The sequence below is a fragment of the Maylandia zebra genome, linkage group LG19 (genome assembly GCF_041146795.1).
Source record: "Maylandia zebra isolate NMK-2024a linkage group LG19, Mzebra_GT3a, whole genome shotgun sequence".
NCBI classification, from domain to species: Eukaryota; Metazoa; Chordata; class Actinopteri; order Cichliformes; family Cichlidae; genus Maylandia; species Maylandia zebra.
The window spans coordinates 5,844,043-5,850,757 of record NC_135185.1 but is presented as its reverse complement, the minus strand read 5'-3'; the positions used below and the strand labels follow the sequence as shown (position 1 = coordinate 5,850,757).

The window sequence follows — 6,715 nt, the reverse complement described above, 5'->3', positions numbered from 1 at the left end:
TTTGCCTTTGGACGGCGGTTCTGATGGCAGGGGAGCCAAACGGGACAGGCAAAAAAAAAAAAAAAAAAAAAAAAAAAAAAGATTTATAGCTGAATTTTAAAAAAAAACAAAAAAAAAAGAGAAGAAAAAAAAAGATGAAAGAATTTAGACAGTTTGTAACTCTCAGTGATGGCGCAGAGTTCCTTTGACTTAGGGGATGTGCAGCGGAGTTTGGACCTGGAAACGGCTAATGACGTCAGACTTAAAGACCAGATAGCATCTCTATTGCTTAATACATAATCGTGTTGTGAATATTCATCCGTAATCTGTATAAATGCATATGGTTCAGAAAAATTATAGTAATTAGAAATGGTACATTTCAGGCTAGAATTGCAAAGGGGAACCTGTCAGCAGAGGAACGAAAGAGAAGGAACAGGGAGTGTCAAAAACAGAAGAAAAAAAAATAACAGCCAGCCTGAGTTGAAGAAAGAGTTTCTCATAAAGGGAAAGATGGAGAAATAGAGTGAAAAAGGGAAAAATAAAGAACATCAGTGAACTGAAAGAAAGAGAAAAAAGGCAAAAGAGAAGGTTTTGGAAACAAGCACAGAGAGACTCGAGAGAACGAAGGAAAAAAGGAGAGAAAGTACAGCGGGGTCTAAACACACAACCACAGAGTAATTTAGACATTAATTCTGAGTAATCAAGGAGTAGTAGGCAGCTACTTGCTGGTGAACTATTAAGATGTAGAACTTGACATGTGCAAAAACAGAATTGTTATGATGTGTCTTGTGATATTACAAAGGTTGTTAAACTTTAATGGTCATTTTGAAAGAAATATCTTGTTTTCTACTAGTGTGTCACCACCGTTGGATTTGTGTCACCACTGACAACACCGTGTCAACTCCATAATATGGATTCTCGTGTTTATTTTTTTCTTTTGAAGAACCATATATTATATATGAATTACAATACTCCAGCCTCGAAGTAAAAAAAAAAAAAAGAAGTTTGAACTAGATTTTAAGCATCATTGTGAGACAGAATGTAATTTGAGAGATATTGGATAAATGCAAAAAAGCAGCCCTACATATTTATTTAATATGCACATTGAAGAACATACCCTGGTCAAAAATGGCTCCATGACTCTTCACAGTGTTAGCTGGAGGCCAGGGTGATGCATCTGGTTCAATACAATATTTCAAAATTTTTGGAACTGAAGATGGTAACAAAATGGAATTTCAAAAAAAAAAAAATAGAAAAAAAAGAAAATTTGTACAGCTCAGAAAAATAGAAGTTTTTAGCTAGATGAAAGTTAAAGTTGTCATTTCTAGACCTCAAATATATGATGATATCATAAGATAAGTCCAGAGTTCTAACCACGAAAAAGCTCAAGTACAAGTCTTCTGCTGAAGCTGCAGACATTTTCATTTTAATGTCAAGTGGTGAGAATTCAAATGTGGTACTGTTAATTTCGGTTCTTTTGATTCTTAGGGCCAAGAAAACACGTCTCAAAAGTGGTCTTTTTACTTTAAAATGATCTGGATATGGAGACTGAGCACACACAGAAACGCCTGCTCACATCAGCCAGTCTCAAGCAGAAAACAGGAAGCCAGGTTATTTATGTACCTCTTGACGTCACATACACTAAGTCTCGATCAAACACTCTGCTTAGTTTCACTCTCTGCCTGCAAAAGCATGCACTGCAAAAGCACGCACTGCAAAAGCATGTAATTTCCTGTCAGCCTGCAACCTAGTTTTACACTGAAGTCTGGGCCTTTCTTATATAAACCAATAATAATCAGCATATAGGCATTTAAGATTATAAATTTAAACCTCAACAGTACAAAGAGAATGGAGAGCTTCATAATGACAGAACCACCTTTGGGAGGCCAGGTTAGACAACTGCTTGAAACTGTTGGTTCGATAGGTTCAGGTGGGGCCAGTGGACCTGCAAAGTAGATGAAAAACATTGACAGAGCTTACTATCAAGTGACCCTGTGGTGCATTGTCTAAAACAAATATGGTTTTCACAAAGATGGAGCTTCTTACCTTACATCAAGTTCTACAAACGCAGTGCCAGGTGGCACAACCTGGCCTGAAAACGCACTTTCCAAACTACAGGACTGCTTCACACGGACAGACCGAGATATATTTGAACACCAGGACCTAGGAACATTCACAGGATCAGTTCTGGACTATATCAAGTTCTAGTATGCGACTAGAAATGTGACTGTGGATAAAAACATTTGGTCATCCAAATCCAAAAGCCCCTTCTCAAAGCCCACGATGCTGCCTTCAGGTCAGGCGACAGAGCTCTGTACAGGGCTGCTCGAGCTGATCTGAAAGGAGAATTAAAAAAGCCAAAGACATACCATAAAAGAAGCAGTTCCATTTGTCCAGCAACAACACAGGTAGGGCATACAAGACATCATAAACCACAGACACTGTGCTGTGAAAACAGAAAACCCGAGTGTGCCGCTGGCAGAGGAGATCAATTGCTTCATTGATTCTGTTTCTTCGGCAGTTCTGAAGTTGGCAGCATGGTGTTCAGAGAGCAACCTGGCACTGAACACCAAGAAAATCAAAGAGATCACTGTCAACTTCAGGAGGCACAGCAATGACTTAGCCTCCCTATACATCAATGGTGAGTGTGTGGAGGGAGTCCACACTTTCCAGTTTCTCGGCGTCCTCATCTCCACTGAAATTACCCGGACAAACAACATCACAGCGGTCGTCAAGAAGGCCCAGCAGCTGCTGCACTTTCTGAGGGTCTCCAGGAAGTACAAACTGGACTCCGACCTGCTGCAGACCTTCAACCGCTCCTCTGTTGAGAGCCTGCTGACATACTGCATCACAGTAAGGTACAGCAGCTGCAAGGTAGCACAGAGGATCATCGGCTGCCCTCTCCCCTCCCTGATGGACATTTATTCCTCCCACTGCCTCAACAGGGCAACAAACATTATCAAAGACAGCTCCCACCCTGGCTTTAACATATTTAACCTGCTTCCCTCAGGGAAATGCTACAGGTGCATCAGCACAAAGACAGACAGACTCCAAAATAGTTTCTTCCCAAAAGCCATGACCACCCTGAACTCACACATGCACTAACAACACAGCTCCACCCCCCAAACCAAGGACTTCCCTCTAGACACAGACTACACAACTACCATCAGCACTGTGCAATATTTAATTTACATGCAATAACTGACTCTCTCTTTTTATAACACTTTTTTTTAAATTTTTATACATTTGATACATTTGAATACTGTTCATATGTATATTGTGCTGCAGAACTGTGCACCTCACCTCCCTTTCTTTTCCCACATGTCTGCACAGAGTAAGAGATGCTCTGTATCTCACTGTACTTGTGCATAGTGACAATAAAAGGTTACTATTCTATCCAAGGTTTCTCAAGGTGAAGATCAAAGTCTGCCAGATTTCATTTTGCTAAGTTTTCCCTTTTAGACCATGGTAAAATTTGTATATTGTATTTACTTGATTTAAAAGTCTTGATTACAGTTTGATTATAATCTGGCAGAACATTTGGACTGCTAGAAACGGACTTAGTTTTAAAATGTAATTTAAATAAATCATTTCATCTTATCATGATAACAGGCCTTAGGATTAAAATGAGATACTGCTGACTATAATTGGAAATCCATCTATTCACTTCAGCTTATCCTTATCAGGGTCACAGAAGGGCTGGGGCCTATCCCTGCTATTATAGGAAAGGTCACCAATCTGATGCAAGGCAATTTAAAATCCCCAGTTACTAGAAGAGGACCCACACAAACACAGAGAAAGCATGCATGGTTGATGCAGATAGGCCCCGGCCTGGTGGTGGGATTGAACTCAGGACCTTTTTGTTGTGAGGCAAAAGTGCTTATACAGTAGATCTGATGTACTCATGGGACAGAGCTTTTGTCCAGGACTGTAAGCACAGCACAACAAACAAGCAATCGGAAACAGGAGAAGACATTAGCATGGACAGTGAATTGGATCCTCCCCCCCTAATATTGTTTTCCAAAGATCTCCAAATTTGATCAGGTTTCCTGGATGGACCTATGCTAGCTAGACATTTAAAGTCTCCTTACGCTGTCAAAAATTAAGCAAAATAAAAAATTTCTGAATAAATAAAATTTAAAAACATTTGTATCTTTCGACTGGGTGAGCAGTACTCAACCCCACCAAAATCACCCATTCACTCAAAACTTTTGTCGGGATTTGTGACCAAGTTAGTAATGATTAAAAGTTCAGAGCACCTTTGTGCTAAATATCTGTGACTCTCTCAACTTGGTTTTTTTCTAATCTCCTTGGTCATAATTCAATGTCGTTTCAATATGAGCCAATTTTTTGGGGAGGTGGGCATGACTTGGAAGCCTATCCAAGGTTTAAATGGTCATTTTTCATATGCTGGACCTTCAAACAATTTCTCTGCTGTTTTTATTACATATCCTTGAATTCTGGAAGCCTTCTACCATAATTTACTACTCAAAGCCACAACGTCTTCACAAAACTGAGGTTTTTTGCAGGAAACAGAAAGTCACAGTGGTTATAATTTGTGATGTGTGTATAAAAATAGAGTATTGTCTCAAATTGTCTTCCAGCAGCTGAAGTGGAGGTGCCAAGAAGGCATGTAGGGTATAAAAGTCATTAGACTCAAGACAGAGTACATGTGGGTGAATGAGAGGGGGGCAGGGTGAAACATGAAGCCGAAAGGAGTAAAGTTAGTCAAGAGGGAGAGTTTAAATAAGAGTGTGAAAGCAAAGTTTTACTGCGTGACTTCCAGTGTTGGGAAGGTTACTTTTAAAATGTATTCCATTACAGAATACATGCCCCAAAATGTATTCTGTAACGTATTCCGTTACGTTACTCAATGACAGTAACGTATTCTGAATATTTTGGATTACTTAATATATTATCATGCTTTTTACAACAACGTGAATGTACTATTGCTCTGTGATTTATTACTATTACTGAAGGTCCGCGACTCCGAACTGTAGTAAAGGGACCTCTGACTAATACGGCGGGGTCCCTGTCGGCTCGTAGCCGAAAAATAGCTTTACTTTGTTGTGTGGGTCAACTTTTCTTGCGAAAGACAGAGAGAGGCGTTGAAAGACTGCTCCAACGGAACTTATTGTTTCGGAGGAAAACACAACGGTGTACAGTCGAGTCTTAATAGCTTACTTACAGCTGGGCTCGTCAGGCACTCTTCTTGGCTGCAGTGGTTATTATTATATTTACATGCTTCCAGCTCCCGTTTTTGCTCGATGACAACTCGTACCTTTCCACTCGCCTTTTTCTCCCTCCTCGCGCTCACAGACACATAACGTGTATGGCAGTCCATTCTCCCTGCAATACGGACTACACTGCCCATGATGCTACATTCTTTAGAGCTATGCTTGTAGCATTCTGCCTGTTAGCTTAGCACAACAACAACAACAACAACAACGAAAAGGCGCTCTCTCACCCAGGAAACACACAGTCTCAGAGAGAGAGAGAGCGTCGCCCTGTAACCATGGCAACCGCAACGCTGCCGCCTGGAACAACAGAACGTAGCTGTCAAACAAAACCCAAACAGTCCTGACCCGCGACAAAATGAAACAGGAAAGTACCGCAGTGTAATCCATTTATTTCAACAAAGTAACTGTATTCAGAATACCACCTGTTTAAACGGTAACTGTAACGGAATACAGTTACTCATATTTTGTATTTTAAATACGTAACGGCGGTACATGTATTCCGTTACTCCCCAACACTGGTGACTTCAAACAAATTCCAGTTTTTCTCAGTGTCTTGTTCTGTCTGAGGCCAGAAAAGAAAATTGCTAATGTAACCTTAATGCGCTGCTGCCTGTTCTAAGGTTGGTCACAGCTGGAAGACGTCAATTTTAAACCCTGCTTTTGGGTTTGAGAAGAAGCATGTAGAAAGTAATTGTAGCATGCACATGAGGCCTGAACTGGGGCTTTAAAGTGGCACTACTGAGGCAAAGTCTTTGCGCCACCTGCACTGTGTTCCTTATTGGGGGACATCATGTTCTGTTTCAAAATAAGCTGTCAGCTCTATCTCTTTTCTTTGTTCAGCAGAATGCAGATACACCATTAAAAAAGCCTCCCATAGTCTGTTATTTCGGATGTTCCATCCTCTGTATAAGCTGTATTTGCATTGTGGTTGCATCTGTGGTTAAATCATGTCTAATCCTCTGCTAACACAGCAAGGGTTTAGAAAAACTACCAAGGAAACATCTACATATATGTTTGAGGCTTTAGTTGTGAGTATATAAAACAGTCACATTTACATTCACTAACCCTGAAATCATTGAAGATTTCATTTCACTTTGTTTCACTTTGAAGGAGGTAAAATTGCAGAAAACATGGTGAGTTTTCTCACCACGCTATAAAAATGAAAGAAGTATTTCCATGAAGTGGAAAAACAATTGTATTGGTATACTTTTATCCATCGCTGATGCCCAAGTTGGGTAAACAACCTTCATGTCTCCATGGCAGCAGAGTGCTGCAAGCAGTGCAGCAGTGACGCAAAACAACCCCAGCTCTAAATGGGAGAGTTTACAGGAGTTTGCCGTTTGACGTGTGTGCAAGGACACATCTAGTCATGCGTATTTTCATTTTCCAGCATCATCCCATCAGAAGTAGGGGAAGAAAAGATACAGTGCCAGTCTTGATCCTTATTGGCCAGAACTGATTTTAGTAACCCAGCTTCATTGCCTTTACTTGAATTT

The 6,715-nt window shown here is 40.4% G+C and overlaps 1 long non-coding RNA gene across 1 annotated transcript; it reads right to left on the bottom strand.

Annotated features, from left to right (window-relative positions):
- Positions 1-902: 902 nt before the first annotated feature.
- Positions 903-5,447, bottom strand: LOC143414093 (uncharacterized). Its single transcript, XR_013094649.1, has 3 exons — positions 5,168-5,447; positions 2,026-2,142; positions 903-1,924 (listed from the first exon to the last, which is right to left on the bottom strand). It is a non-coding gene; the product is annotated as an uncharacterized LOC143414093 (long non-coding RNA).
- Positions 5,448-6,715: the final 1,268 nt, after the last annotated feature.